The sequence below is a fragment of the Myotis yumanensis genome, unplaced genomic scaffold (genome assembly GCF_028538775.1).
Source record: "Myotis yumanensis isolate MYYU_CA2020_CCGP unplaced genomic scaffold, mMyoYum1.0.hap1 SCAF_14, whole genome shotgun sequence".
In the NCBI taxonomy this organism is placed as follows: domain Eukaryota; kingdom Metazoa; phylum Chordata; class Mammalia; order Chiroptera; family Vespertilionidae; genus Myotis; species Myotis yumanensis.
Window position 1 is genome coordinate 21,820,337 of NW_027223765.1, and position 16,434 is coordinate 21,836,770.

At 43.0% G+C, this 16,434-nt stretch overlaps 1 protein-coding gene across 1 annotated transcript in view; it reads left to right on the plus strand.

The window, feature by feature from the left end:
• Positions 1 to 7,882: 7,882 nt before the first annotated feature.
• The window catches only part of SATB1 (SATB homeobox 1), a 102,950-nt gene continuing 94,398 nt past the window's right edge, over positions 7,883 to 16,434 (plus strand). The window contains exon 1 of the mRNA XM_070433342.1: positions 7,883 to 8,068. The gene's annotated coding sequence lies outside the window, so the exon portion shown is untranslated. The remainder of the gene's footprint in view (positions 8,069 to 16,434) is intronic.

Here is a 16,434-nt window from a genome sequence, read left to right on the forward strand (position 1 = left end):
CCTATTCACACTAATGTTTGAGATCTACTGATTTAACCCCTTTACTTTATGGCTCTGGAAACTGAGACTAATGAAGACTAGGTGTTTTTCCCAAGATCATTCCACAATATGTATTTATTCTAGGCATGTGGGAGATAAGAGTGAAAAGAACAAAGACCTCCTGCCTTCAAGGTCATTGGCAAACTAGCTGGTTAGTTCCAGAATCAGAACTAGAATTCAGTTCACTGTTTTCTTCCTGGTGACTTGATTTCCCCAAGGTCTTGCTCTAACACTGTCCTTCCCTACTCCAGCACATTTTTGGTCTAAAATGTGCACTTTTATTAAAGGCAATGATTCTACATTTGGGCAGCATTCATAGCATATAAAATAATTGGAGGTGCTTTAACAAGTTTAAGGTAAATGTTACTACTGTATATGGTCTGGAATTTGCAAACATTTTCACCAAAGCAACAGAAAGCAGAAAGCAGCAGAAGGAAACAAACGCAGTACCCACCCTTCCCCTCAAAGTCACAGGTAGCCCAAAAGTCTTTGAAGACTTGTGTGTGTTTTTTGTTAAAAAAATCATGCAAAATGCTGCATTCAATCCCATTGTATGTGTAAATGTTTTAATAGAAAAATAATTTCTTCCAAAATCTTTAAGTAGAAAATAAATATTCCAGAAATAGAGACCATAATTGTTCTCTGGCTTTGTGTACCCTTGGCACACCAGCAAGTCACCCAGGAGGGACTTGTTCCTACTCCATTTACATTCCAGTCATTTCATTTTCTATTCTTGTTTAGATTCCAGAATTTCTTCTCTATTAGAATACTAATGACAACAATAACATTAACACAATAAGCAATTGTTAGTCTGTATTGCACATTAACTGTGTTGAAGCACTGTGCATCTATTAACTCCAGGAGGTAGGCACAATTATCACCCCCATAATATAGATGAGTAAATTGAGGCAGAAAATTAGGAGACATGCTCGAGGTCATGCAGGTAGTAACTAGTTGAATCAGGATTACAATTCAGGCAGGCTGACACCCAAAGGTTTCTTTGCCTATATATATTAATTTACTCTGAAATTCACTTAAAATATTATAATTTGCTCACACTGCTCCTTTGTACTCAAAATCCCTGGAACATAGAAAATGGGTGGATTTTATTGTATATAAATTATACCTCAAGACAGTTGAATTAAAAAAAAGTATAATTTGTTAAGACTTTAAAGTCTTGCTTGTTCAGTGAATTGAGTAGCTTTAAGAATATGGATGTGTCCATGGGAGCATAGCCTACAAGAAACCAATCAGCAGCAAACCTTATGAAAGAAAACCTAGTATTTTGACTATTTTATGGGAGCTGATAGGAGAATGTGGGGTGTTCTTACAGGTCACAGGCTGTGGAGTGGCTGGCAAATATGGTTTCAAAACAAGGGAGGAGCTGAGAAGAATCGTTTCCTAGACTCAGTTTTGTAAGAAATTGAAAAATTAAACCTTGTAAAGACAGTCTTAGGCCCATGCTTATGGGACAGACTGTGCTATAATATATTCTGGTGTGTAGTAATAAAGACGTTAGCCTTCACTAGAAACATACATGAACTATACAAATGGGTTTAGTATAGCCCTAGCCGGTTTGGCTCAGTGGATAGAGTGTCAACCTGTGGACTGAAGGGTCCCAGGTTCAATTCTGGTCAAGGGCACATGCCCAGGTTACAGGCTTGATCCCTAGGAGGGGGCTTGCAGGGGGCAGCTGATCAAAGATTCACTCTCATCATTTATGTTTCTATCTCTCTCTCCCTCTCCCTTCCTCTCTGAAATCAATTAAAAATATATTAAAAAACAAAACAAACAAACAAATGGGTCTAGTGTAGTGTTACAGAGCCTGAGAGTTCAGGGTTTTAGGGCCTGGTACAATGACCATCTGGTTAGCCAGCATTCCTCATGGCAGGCTCAGTAAGCTTAGTCCTAGAGTCTAGGGACTTAGACAATAGGCTTTCTGATGCTGTGCAGATCTTTGTGTCCTGCACTGAATGACTTATGCATTTCTTAAAACCAATAATCTTTATCATAGACACAGAAAAGTACATTGATCAATATAAGATCATTGTGCTCTTGAAAAATAAACAATCTAGCAAAGGAAGCGTATAGCATAAGGAGCACTCAAAAATGTGTCCTTTTCTTTCATTCATTAGCTCTGCAAATATTTATTTGACACCGCCTATATACTATATGGAGGGTTGTGTACTATAAAAAGGGCAGTATTATAAAGGGCGTTACCTCATCCTTCAAATGAGTAGAGTATCAACTATAGCATCCCAGGATTGACTTTTTAAAAAATATATTTTTATTGATTTCAGAGAGGAAGAGAGAGGGAGAGATAGAAACATCAATGATGAGAAAATCATTAATTGGCTGCCTCCTGCACACCCCACACTAGGGATTGAGCCCACCACCAGGGCATGTGCCCTGACCAGGAATTGAACCATGACCTCCTTGTTCACAGGTTGATGCTCAACCCCTGAACCATGCTGGCTGGGCAGGATTGACTTTTCCTGTCTACTTTGCCAACAGAGTGATCTTCTTTCTAGAGAGATTTGATGGCATTGCTCTCATCCTTACAATCTCTAATGACTCTCTATCTCATCATGAGACACCTAATATCTCAGGTAGGAGATATTGACTGGTAGTGCTTAACCTCAATTTGACAATTAGACATGCCTCCCTCCCCAATCTGTACTTTGAAATATGAGTAAGTTCTCAACATTCAACATTTCAATTTTTCATATAAGCCGAATTTCTAGCATCTCTGTAGAAATTGAAGAACGGACATTCTGCATCATTGGCATTGACTACCCCATTTTGGCAGAGAATATATTTCTCCAGGTTGCCACAGCTCCCACCACTGCTCATGGTCTCAACTTGGTCTGCTTTGCTCCCTTAGACCCATGCTTGGCCCAACGTATACATAATCGTTTGCAATCCTTCATGGACTGGATCATGACTAAACTCAAGAGCATGTCTGCAAGGCCCTTCACAATTTGGAACTGCTTGGTTTCATCCTTCACAAAGACTCCATGTTCTAGCCACCCTGAATTCCTAAAAAAGCTTTGTCCTCCTTAGTGCCTTTTCTTGTTCTGGTCTCTCTTCTTGGCATATCCTTCTTCCATCTTCTATTTCTGCCTAGAGGAGTCTCACTTATTCTCAAGACTTAGTTCAATCCTCTATGGAACTTTTCGGAATCCTGCCAGAGGGTTATTTGCTTCTTCCTAAGTGTTCTCATAGCACTTTGTGCCTCTATTAGCATTGCAATGACTTTTTCTGTCTGTCCAATTGGAAAATGTGTTTCTAGAAGAGAACTCTTAATCATCTCCATATCACCCTTACGTGAGTGCCTACATCTAGTAGATACACATGAATATTTATTGAATGAACAAAAAGATGGATAAATGAATGAATGAATGAATACTTCCAGGAGAAACTTTTTGTTACAAGGTTTTCAGGTTTACAATAAGAAAAGTAACTACTCAAGATTAAATCTCAAATTTTGATAATGATAATGACATCTTCAGATAATAGTTCTTAAAAGTACCTGTTCATTGTACCCTTTCCAGAAAGTAAGTCTAGAGAAAATAAAAAATATATATAGTATTAGTAAATATATAGTGACCTAAAGTTGATAAGAGCATCACACTGTGGGAGTGATTTGGGTAGTGCTGCAAAGAGAGAATAGATGGTGAAAAGAAGTCACAACATATCTCCCTATAAGGCTAGTGGTCTCTCTGGCAATGTCTACCTGGAAGAATGGCACATTTGGGCCACAAAGTGGCAGGAAATGATCATGTAGCTGCAGGCTATCCTGTGGGAAAGGGTCAGCATGGTAGTCCTGAGAGATGTGCACCATAGCTCTCTCTGTTTGGGCACAAGGGAGGCTGCCCTATCTGGTCTCATTGTAATGATTCCATGGAGCCAATGCAACTAGTCCTTGTCAATAGTTGTGAGTCCAAATAACACGGGTCACTTCTGGCCATAGCATTTAAATGTCAGCATGAGCCTCTTCAGGGTGATCTTTATTGTCATAGCCACATGAAACATTCAAGATGGCAACTGTCCCATCAGCCTGGGACCCCGAATAAGGAGACGCGGAACAGATCAGCTGATGTGCAATGGACTCATAGCATGACCAAGAAAACAGCTTTGGCTGCTATAGGCCACTAGAACTTGGAATTGTTTGTTACTCTGGCATAATATAGCCTGTCCTGATTAATAAAACAGATTTGCTCTGTTTTCCTGCAAATGACAGAAAAAGACTAATGGTTGTATGTTTTAGGAAGACCAATTCTGTGCAATTTAAGAAAATGTAATATTGAAGTGCGCAAAGATGAAATAAATTGCTTAGGATTTTATGCTTTAATTCACACAATATGCATTGAACTCTACAGTGTGTTAAATATTCTCTACCTAAAACCTCTGCCTTTATGGAGGTAAGTGTTGAGTTCCTCTTCACCTAAGATGTTTGCAATGATGGCCCCTAAAGTTTTGACTGGACAAAGTAATTTAAAAAATACCCTCCAATCCAGAGTTTCAGGATGTCTATGTCCCCTGGTCTAAAAAAGAAAAATATCTATTTTCTCAAGCATTCCTTTGATTCAAACCATTTATTGATTTATTGAGTTGTCTTTTCACATTTTAATGTCATTTTCCCAGCAAATAAGTTCCTTGAAGGCCAATACTGTTTTATCTCTCCTTTGCATCTTTCTCATACTATTTAGTAGGCAATATTTTATTGTCTATTCTCTGAGGAATATAATCAGCTTTTGACACTAGTTATTATTATTTGATAGGTTTCAGATTTACTTGTCTTTCAACTATTTGTTAGATTTGGACTTATTTAAAAAAAAAAAGTCTAGGACTACAAATGTATTACCTTAATAACTTTCAGGAAAAAATGCCTTCTTTTTCTGAAAAAAAGAAAAAAAGCCTTAGCTCAGTACTATTGAATTTGTGGCCAATTACAATATTTCATTAACATCTTAATTTAGTAAGCATTTAATGTATTCCTACTATGTGCCAGGGGGCAAGGTTTATTCAAGATTATCAAGATAATGTTACTTAATACTCTTTACCCATCATTACATAATTCTATATTTTAATAGAGTCTATGATCTCTCTGTACAAATCTATTTGGAGGGAAGCAAATGCAAAAGGTTGGGGCAAAATATTCTCTTGGTTTAATTCAGGGGAGCACCTTGAATTCTGAGGGCTTAATTGATAACTTGGGGGAATAGGCCAGTATGTAAGTGCGTGCAAGGGAGAAAAAAAACCTTTTACTTTTTTGGATTTCAGTTTCTGTTAAGGTTCATTTCAGGCTTTTAGAATTGGAGAATCAGCTGCCTGCTACAAGAAATTGCTAATAAGCAGTAATTAAAGACTGAGGATTTATTTATTCTTTCCATTCCAAACCTGATGTCATTCCCAGATGGAAATATTGGTACTGGTTAGGCAATTCAGCATTTTCGGAAACTAAGGCAGGCTTTGGTGTCTCCTGGGCCCTGCAGGGGAAGAAAGTGGTCCAGGAAAGAAAACTTGTGTTTTATTTTGTTTTTTCGCATCACAATCATTTATACATTTTTTGCCTTGCTGTACAGAACCAGGAACTGCGGTGGGCACCTGTGTCTTAAAAAAATGAGGGCTATTTCTCTAAAATAAACTTTTCATATTCTTATATCTTTGGAATTGTTGTCCCCGCCTAAAATGACAATCAGCTGGAAGAAAGACGGAAACATTCCAGTGAATTCAATACCCATTGATAGAAAAGAACTGGCAGATGAGAAAGCAGCATGAATACATGGGCGACTCTCCTTTATTTAGAAAACCCACACCAAAATACAGCACAGTTGACGTATTTGTTACCAGGGCTTGAAAGTAGAATCCGCCACTGTGTAAAAGATAAAATAAGACTGCACGGATGTCAGGATTTTCCCAGTGTGCTTTATTCATAGACACTTGACAGGGAGGACCTAACAGAGCTTTTAGGAAAAAGCTGAATTCTCAGCCCACAGTCACTTTCCAGGAACTTCACTGTAAACTGTGTTCCAGGCTAGCGGGATGGAGATCTTAGCAATCTCCCTCCTGCTACCATAGTTTCCTTCTCTGTAAATACAATTATTTATGGGGGTTTAATGAGAGAGCAAGCCTTGTGTGAAAGGAACTCAAGAAAGTACAGCTTCTAAAAATACACCGAGGCGGCTCTGCAATTCTTATTGTTACAAACTGAGGTTTTGCAGTTCAAGCCCTGAACCTAACAACTACACACACACACACACACACACACACACACACACACACACGAAGAGAAAAAGTAAAGACTATATTGTTGTTTTTTTCCCTTTCTGCAATCCCCTCACACTTGGAGTAAACAGTAGTAATTTTCTGTTGTCATACTCAACGCAAATTTTCCAAAGGCGACACAACACAAAAACAAAAGACCTGTTAGCTTCCTTGGAGTTGGGGGTGGGGGTGGGGGTGGGGACGAATGGCAAGAGGAGAGGGGCAAAGTTGAATTTCCGTTTCACCTTAGCTGGGGTCCTGAACCTCCAGTCACCCCTGATCTTGCAGAGGTTTTTGGAGTTTCAGGCCCCTTTGGGGTACATCCCCTCGCCCCCTCATCACTGGCCCTCTTTGCTTCCAGCTTTTGGAGAAATTGGACCTCAGCTTAGGCGTCTTCCAGCGAGTAGAAAAGTACAGCTGCCGATGGGAGGATAAATAGTAAACAAATGGCCAGGGGTCCACTCCTCTTCCTTCCGCCACGTGCTCCTCAGTTGGGGTGCAGCGCTCCTGTATGGGGTACTAAGAGGGGCGAGGGTGGGGTGAAGGGAGATGGACAGAACAGGCTGTGAGGGAAGGAGGCCCTCTAGGAAAGATCGTCTTCACTGAACATTGAAGAGAAAAAAATTGGCCCACATGCCCCTAGTGGGGAGTGATACATCCCACGCAGGCTGGGGGGGGGGAGTGTGGGGGGGAGCTTCGGGGCCTCTCACCTGACTTCCTCCTCCGTTGGCACACTCTGCAATCACCCCCCTGTTCCCCCTCAAAAAAAAAAAAAAAAAAAAAAAAAGCCCAGCCAAACAACGAACAACAAGAGGAAGCCGCAGGCGGCAAGAGGAGGGGGTGCGCGAGGTGGGGGCCCGGGAGAGGTGAGAGGGGAGGGTTGGCGGGCGTCGAGAACCGCGCCGCGCCCCCCTAAGCGCACTCCAAGGCGCCCACACTTACCCCTCGCGGCTGAGGGTCCGATCTTCGGTGCCAATCCCCGCGCGCGCCCCTCACCCGCCCTCGCCCCTCCGGCCCGCCGCCCCCCCCAACACCCCGGCCGGCGCGCAGGGAGGGAGCCTGGGAGCCGCGCGCGGCGGCGGCAGCGGCTCGGGCTCGGCTCGGCTCGGGCTCCAGCGCGCCCGGTGTGGCCGGCGGCCGCCGAGGCTCCACCGCCAGGGGGAGAAGCCGGGGCGGGCGCAGGGGAGGCGGGCCGGGCCCTCGCCTCGCCGCCCCGCCGGCCAGCCCGCGCCGCACCGGCTCCGAATCAGCGGCGACGCAGGGTCCGCGGAGCCCCGGGGCGCAGCGTGCGGGGCGGAGGAGCGCGGCTGGATGCACGCGGCGGGCGGCTGCGGGCTCCCGCGGGGGGCGCCCGGCCGCTCCTGGGCGCCTCCAGACTGCGGGCGCGGCGACCGCCGAGCCCAGAGCAGCTCCCGCCGGCCCCTTCCCCCTCCCGCCCCCGCCCCCGCCCCCTCCTCCCCCCCCCCCCCGTTAACATCTCCTCCCTCCCCCCTTCCCTTCCTTCCCTCGGCCCCGCGCGCTCGCTCGCTCGCTCCTCGCCTCGCTCTCCCCTTTAAACGCCCACTTCGGATGGGGAAAGAAGACAACTTGAAGTCAAGTTGCAATTAACTTCCGCGGCAGCCGCAGCTCCGGCGGCGGCGGCACCAGAGGCAGAAGCCGCCGCCTCGGAAGTCCGACGCCGGTGCGCCTGCCCGGGGAGCCGTTCCCGGTCTCCGGCCCTCACTCGACAGCCACCGCCGCCCCCAGCGCCCATGCCTGAGTGAGTTCTGCTCCTTTGCCTCTCTTTTCCTCCCGACTTTCATCTCTGTCTCTTTTTTTTTTTTTTTCCGGGATCGATCCAAACTTCTTTGTAGCACCCACTCATGGTGCCCCTGGTTGGGGCGGCTCGGCTCCCCTCTCGTGGGCGCTGGCGGCAGGGGTCTGTCGAGCCCCTTCTCGCTCGCGCTGCCGGTAGAGTTGGGGAGAGCACGCGGGATGGGGGCTCGAGGATGCCCGTCGTCCTCTCCCAGGGTGTGGGCACACTAACGCACCTGCCCGACAGACCCTGGCTAACAAACTCCTTCGGGTCGTCAGCGCGACCCCTTTTGGAAGAGGAAAGGGGAGTGGAAAAGACCGAAGGAAGCCCGCGGAGACGGGGAGAGCCTCCCAGTGCCCCTCCGAGCCGGGCTGGCGGAAAGGTGCCCCGAGGAGGACGCTGGGGAGTGGGAACGCGCCCCCGCCGGCTCGCCCGTCCGCTCAGCATCCTTCCCCGGTCCCTCTCCGCCTTCCTCCGCCCCCCGCCCGCGCGGCTGGCCGGGAGCGGCGGCGGACAGGGACCTGGGAAGTTTGTGGCAACTTCTCCTTCCCGGGAACCACTCGGGCGCCGGGGCGCTCAAGTTGGAGCCGGGAGTTTGAAAGCCGCGGCACTCGGCGTTGGCAGTCCTCGCCGGCTGTAGTGAGGCCGGTCCTGAAAAAGACTCCTGGAGTGAACGTGGGTTTGGAGATGGGCTGGAGGAAGGGAGAGGTGCTGCCCTCCTTGCAGGGACGGGGACATCACTGAGCAGCCACCACGGGGTCTCCCTCCTGCGGACCCGACCCTAGCGTGGCGGCTTTCTCCGTGCGCCCCGCTGCCGAGGCTCCTCGGGCGGCGGAACATGGGTTTGGGCAGCCACCGTGAGAGGGGCGATGCAGGCAGGTGGCAGGTCCAGGAGTGACACGCGCGTACCGGGGACACGCACAGAGCAGGACTCTGGGTGACTCCAGAATACCGAGAGGGACTAGGGCTCTTGCTGGAGGTTTTGGCACAGACCTCCACTAGGGCATTGCAAATTTCACTTACAAGTGTCAACCACAGGGTCCCTTCCCAAAGTGCCCTCGCTGGCAACTTTGACCTCTGGGCCCTTCCTCCGTGAACTTTCTCAGCGGCATTCCGCATTTCCAGGCGAACGGTGTAACGCTTGGACTTCACATGGGTGTAAAAGAGGGAAAACAGAAAGACGTCCGGTCTTCAGGACCGAACCTGGGGTTCCATGCTTGCATCCTTGGAGGCCAGGCCACCTGACTTTCCCTCGAGGACAGAGTAGGGGGTAAGAAGGAGTAAAACTACACTGCTTGGTGCCAGGTTTTGTTCGGAGCAGTTCCTGAAATCTACAGGGTTTGTGCTGCTGACCCAGTCACTCATCCCGCTGAAACTTTATTGAAATTTACACCCTGTCTAAAGTGAATTTTTCTGAGATATCAGGATATCAGGAATGGAAGATTTATTCTATAGTCAAATGTAGCTGCAACACCTCTCCCCCCCCGCCCCCCCTACTTTAAGACTGGAGAAAACCAAGGTTGAGGTGTTTGCTCTACAAACCTTTAATCTGCTATGTGGTACTGGTGCTATGATTTAGCAGCAGTTCTTTATTTCTATTGCATATTATTTTAGTAGAACAGTAGTACATTCATATACTGGCTGCTCCAGTCTGCTGGCAAACATTAGCATTCAAGCTTGCATTTTTGACAAATGTGCAGACAGGAATAGCATGAATAGGCATCTTAAATATTAACAACCTAAGCATCTGTTGTGAAACAAATTTAATATATTTACTCTGTTTTTCTCACATTGTTAGAAAAGGTTATAATAAGTGCATAATTTCAACTTTAGTTTGCAGAAGTAACTGGCTGCATCTTTCACTACCTCTCCAAGTGTTTAACACAATCACCAGACATAAATACTTTAATTAACTTGGTTAGGCACATTATTAAATAGAGTTTAAACAATGTGCATACTATGTAACAGTAGCAAAATATGTATCGTATTTCTGCATATTTTAAATGACTATGCATTTTATAAATATACCAGGCATGTTTATTCTTCATCTCCATTTGACACTTATTACTTCATGTTTTTTTCTAATGGAAACAATATTTTAAATGTAGAGTTGTTCAGTCATATGCAATACATAATATGTAAACAGTAGCTATAAAATACAAAGCACTGTTAAATTTGAGCATGGCTACATGTAACAAGATCGTACAAGAGAAATAAAAATCACTGCTCAATTTTGTATTCCTTTCTGAATAATGAATACAAATGATGTCTAATAAAGAACAAATAGGGATTTCCCTCCTAAAGTACTAGTGCCTTAAAATGTGTGGGGGGTAGGAGGGATGGAAGGGAGGGGGAAGATAAAGAAAACCTAAAGAACTTCCCAAAGTCTGAATAGCTATTTCCAGAATCAATGCATTCCTCATTTTCCCACAAGCTGAAATATGTAATAAATAATAGTTCTTTGTATGTAAAAGTATTCAAAAGGAATGCCTTTTGTTTAGTTGTTGTAATAAATTAATATATTCTTTGGTTGATAATCTACAAAAGTGGGTCTTTTGTTTCTCAGCATCTTAAACAAGAACAACCACAAAATGAATATTGGCTTATTTCTGCAAAGAAGTCTGTTGCCAGCTACGTGAACCTGCGAATTAATAAGATATGATATGCTGAGTGATGGTTAAGAAAGACTACATTAAGATGGCAAAAACGGAACTATCTGGAGGAGGTTTTGAATTATTTTTTTCAGGTGACAGGTTGTGGATTGTAAATTAGGCCTAAAAGGTCAGGTGACAGGCACCTGTTCCTCATTATTGTAAAAATCTTCTGGCTACAAACTCTATTAAGCTAAAGACAACATGGATATACAGTAGGGACTCTATAAAGCACTCTAGTGGCTTGTCATCTGCTCTGTAAATTTCCAAAAGGGCCATACGTAGATATGCCCTGTACACAAACACATCATTTCTTTCAAGATGTGTTATCTTGGATGACTCTTACTAGTACTTGGGATTGGCGAAGTATGTAAAATAAATACATGTCACTGAATCAATCTTCAGACCATATCTACACATGTTGTAGTCCAATGCAAACATATTTTTAAACCCTTCTTTTCTCTTTACAGTCCATTGATTAATTATCAGAATTTCTTCATGTTTTAAAGAACAGCCTCCCCAAATTGCCTTGTATAGTTTTCAGATCAGATGTGTTCCCATTTTAAATGATGCCAGGAAATATCTTGCTCAGTACTTGTAATGTAAGGAGAAAAATAGTTGCTATCTACTGTCATAGCGTTGTGGCATATAGAAAATGGGAAGAAAACCACATTTTATATGAATGCTGTTAGGAAGCGCATCGTCATCTGATCCTCAAGCTTGCCACTTCTCTCAGCAGAGCTCAGTCATGTTTCTGTTAGAATTAAAGAGTATGATTTGATTTGCATGAATGGCTTACCTTTAGATATTTCAGGGAGCAGAATAAGCATACAGATTGGGTGGACCTAAATAGCACAAGGTGACAACAAAAGTAAAGGTTCCAGTTGCTTTTAATTAGCCAAGAAGGGGGATTTTGAGTAAATTCTGTAATTCAGATGATTAAATTCTATATTTAATTTTGTTCTTCTCTCTCTCTCTTTTTTGGTTTTGTACAGTTATTGCTTATTCTATTAAGTATTTGGCTTTAGCATTTGTGGTCAGATTACAGAGCAGTCATTACTCTTGCTTTTCAAATTGATTTGGTTTCCAAACTCCAAAAGTCTGGGATGATTTTAACAAATTGGTTTACATTTTTGACAGAACAGAGTTAAGTTAATTAATAGATCAGGCACGAAGAATCCTCCACGGTAGGGTGTATTTTCTGGTAAAATGAAAGTTATGTTTCAGCATGATGAGCATCAGGCTTCAGTAATCTGTTCCTCGTGTGGAATGAACACTTCCTACTTCGAGCTAGCAGGCACCTACTGTTTATTTACGCTGCATTAAACTGACAGCTCAGCAATCAGAGGAAAAATATTACTTACCTTCCTGAAGTAAGTACCAGTTTATAGGTTAGTGCACGTATTTATATTCCTGTCACCACTAAATAACGGCTCTGTCTCCATTTTAATATCTACCTGTGCTATAATCCAGGGCCTCAGACTCTTCCCGGTTGGGGGTAGGGGTCGAAAGCAGGTTTTCTTATCATTTCCCAATGGCAAAACCTTAGAGAAAAGTATTTTCATCTCTGCCGTGTGAGAACCAGCTGGAAGCAATGTTATTTTACATACCTCAACTATAACATCAGAACCCCCAAAGAATCTGCATGCCACTTAAAATAGTCATCTGTTAGAGCAACCTCAGGACAAATACGTTCAAACACATTCAAGTGTGTGTTTTCTAAATTGACTTTCTACCAAGTTCCAAACAGGTTACTTAAATGCTTTGATTACTTAGATAATAACTTTGATAAAGTGTCTTCCCTCCCAAGTCTTAGATGGAATGTCTCAGTTTTTACTGGAAATCTTCAAATATAAGTACAAAGTAGGGCTCATTGATTGCTCGATACTGTTGGCTTCTCTCTGAAAATATTCTTGCCTCCTTTCTTGTTACTCTGTCAACCTTAAGATATGGGTGATTTCAACTTCCTTGTAATACTAAATGAATTTGTTGTTTTCTTTTACAATTAAAACCCCTTCTCTTTCAAACTCCTGGGAACATCAAAACACTGCTAAAGTTGAATTATAAAACTTATGGTTAACTTGAGAAAATGCTTATTTTCACTTATATTCTATAAGTCCCTCTTATACTCATCGTCTACACATTGTCAATCTCTCATCACATATCTCATTGACATCAGAGCAGAATGTGGTCTTAATACAGCATATAAATCAAATTTGTTACACAAGGTTCTTCTGCTTCTCTATACCAAAGAAAGAGTGTCTACTATGGTAATTTATATATCGTTCCTAAGTGCTATTCTCAATGGTAAGTCTATTTAAACTTGATGTCTTCATAGAATGTGATCAGCACATTAACACACATTATTTAGTACTTTTGAACTTATGCCAGTGGTACCTTTTGCTGTTTATTTCTTTTAAAGTCTTTTTAAGATCAGATATTTCATTTCAGAGTAAATAGATAAAGATTGCGTGTCTATGTATTCAGGGTGAGATTTAGTAGCATAGCATTTCTCCAGCATATTGGCCTATTTTTTTATTCTTTCAAGTTATTCTTTATCACTTCCACTGATGTTGCTGTCTGAGGCTTGGTTCGTAATAGCAATTCTAATCATCTCTTTCAATGGACTTTCAAACATGTAGTTCAGTTGAGGCAGTGATCTAGTTAGGTTATGCGAGATGGAAATGAGTTAGCTGCGACCCTGGCACTTATGTCCCTAGATTCTCCTGAAATTTCAGTCCCGTTATTTGACATTGGGTTGTGAAGTGTCTTGTAATTGAAAAATTAAGACGTGGTTCAGTTTCCAGTGGAGGGAAGATCTTTGCTGGATAAAACGTTGAACTGTGCAATCTTTTATGATGCTCGCCACTCGTTTTAGAACCTGCCTGTGATTGTACACATTTTGAGTACCTCGGGCTGCAGGTCGTCCCCCAAATGAAGCTGAAATGCTTGCAGAAGAAGCGGGTGTCAGGCTGCACCTGGTTGTGCCTTTATAAGAATGTCTGTAGATCTGCATTGCCCCCCCCCCCCTTTCCTCTAACCCTCCCCCCCAGGTGTGCAGGAAGTGGAGGGCGTTGTACAGGGTGAAGTGGGTGGACTCTACCCAGAGCTATGACCTGATTTGTGACGCACCCTCAGAACTGCAGTTAATGGTCCAACTGCTTCGCAGGCAACTGGTAACCACCTCATTTGGGGATGCTTCTGCCTTGCTAGCACTGCCAGAGAGAACTTCCCTCACGGTCACCTCACCAGAGGCTACTTTTTGACAGCTCTCTTGTAGGGCTAGATTCAGAGAGCAGCTTCTGATACCTGGAGGGTAAGTGCCAGAAACGTTTCTGTCCATTCCATGTGGAGAAGCAGGGCTACAGCCACGGGGAGGGACAGGCGTTGAGTGTCTGGGGGGAGGTCTCTGTGTTGGGAGGTTGCTTTTTCTCAGCTAGAGATGATTTGAGACCAGATACCAACACAAATTTTTCAGTGGGCTTTTTTTGGGGGGGGTTGGGGGGTGGGGGTGGCAAAATAGGGTAGGAAGCTCCCATGGGAAGTTGCTAGACTGATCTTTCCTTGAGATATTTAAAGAAAAGGGAATTCTTGAGATGCAGTTTTTTCCAGGAAGGCAGGCGTAGAGTAAACTCGATTGCTAGATGTTCCTTTCTAAGTCTTCCTCAATGGTTTCTGTAATGCTGTTAAGAGCATGTAAATGAGGATTTGGCCTTTTAACGTTTATAATGTTAAGGACTTTAAGATAAAAGAGGTTTTATGTTATAAATATTTTATTGTAATAATTATTATAAATAAAATAGAACCCAGTGTACACGGATATCCTTTGACATAGAGATAGTCTTGAATGTAGCAAATCCATAATTAGCTGTTTGATGTTGGATGCAATTGAGTTTTCCTGTTCCAGTGAACCAGACAATGGAAATCATTGGGAATTAACAACGCGGCTATGTGATTCTTGATAAAGCTAACCTTTCTGTCCCCATTCAAGTATTTTATCAGTGAATGAGGGGGCTAAACTAAAATGCTTACACTTGTAAACTGTAAAAGGATATATGGAATTGGTAAAAGAATCCCAGTGTTTCCCATTGTGTCTTTGCCCATTGAAGTGATGCCTAGGTATCCTATTTAACGTTAGACAGATTTCTCCAGACTCTGGGAGGAAATAACAATATTGCAATCGCTGTGCTTTATAAAACAAATCTTAGAGGTGGGCTCTTTTGGGCGGTTGAAAAAGACTCAAAAACAATTTAGAACATTATCTCAAAAGTCAAAAAATGACAGCCTTACTTTGTATGCAGTCATTGTATTTTAATAATACTGTACGCTTATTAGTGTTATTAGAGCAGTAGACAGTTAATTACAGCCTTTTCTGAGACATGTTAACTCTATATTAACAGCCATGTAAAAAAAAAGAAAGGAAGAATGATGTATATGCTTACCTACAAGCTGCTGCTTGCTAGACTCTTGAAAATATCCTTTGAGAATGTATTCAGTCACATTTTGGTCCAGAATCATCAAAATGGTTTCTACTAAAACAACTGAATTTTAGAACTTTTCACTGGGATACAAAGTTTTCTCCCTTTTTTCCCCCCCCCCTTTCCTTCTAATGGGTATTGGTTGGATCACTTTTTGCCAGTAGCAGAAATTGCTGTCCCTCAGCGGTTTTTACCTTTCCCACATTATATTTTGAGATGCCTGCGTTTTCTTGTTTTCTGATGACTTTGGCCAGCCCACACCATGAAGAGCTTATGGGTTGATTGAGTCCCTCTGAATACTTGTATTTTGTGGAATCATTTTAGTCACTGTTCCTTGATCCAAGTTACATTTCCTTAAAATGTTCCAAAACCTGATACTTAAGATACATGTGAGCAGTTGATCACAGCAGTCGTTCTAAGACTATTTTATTTTCCAGATTTCAGACCTGGGTTTTTGCTTTGGCTTTTGGCATGGCAGAACAATGGGGGACCACCCAGAGGAGTTTGAAGCAGGACTTCGCCTTACTTACACGATTGTATCAAATTGGTTAACTCTCTGAATTCCCTTGGTTAATCTGGACACGTAGACCTTGTAGCCATGTAATATAGCACTTAAAGTTGCACTAGTATTCCCAACTTGATGATTTTTTAGGTGCTGCTTATATTTACTTCAAGAAGACATTAAACTACAAAAAGGAAATTCTCTGGAAGGTGCATGTCTCTGTTATATAAAACAGGAAGAAGTTCACAGTTAGTGTCCTGTGCCTTGCATAGTGAGCACTCATTAAAGATTTGCTAAATTAATATTGAAACAGAGAATTTAGCTTGTGCTGCAATAATGATTTAATGGGGGAGGGACCTTTCTCTCTAATTTTCTGTTTTTACTGGGGTTATCTGAACACTTAATCTGCACATGTCCGGCTTTCTGGATAATTGAATGTTTTTCTTCTTTAACTATGTGCTCTGTCATTTTTTTTTTTTTTTTTGACAGTAGCACTGGGGTCTGTTTCATCCTCATTGTCTGACCTCAAGGATTAGGAGAAGTATCTCTGTTCAGGTCTGTGGTCCCTTGGTGTTTGGTTGTGGTAACAAACTGTTTAGAGTCAACACAGAGCCATCCCCTAGGTGTGTACAGTTAGGCCACAATGGACTTTCTGATATTCTGGGACCAAAAATACTATTTACCAGTGACCCAAGGCTG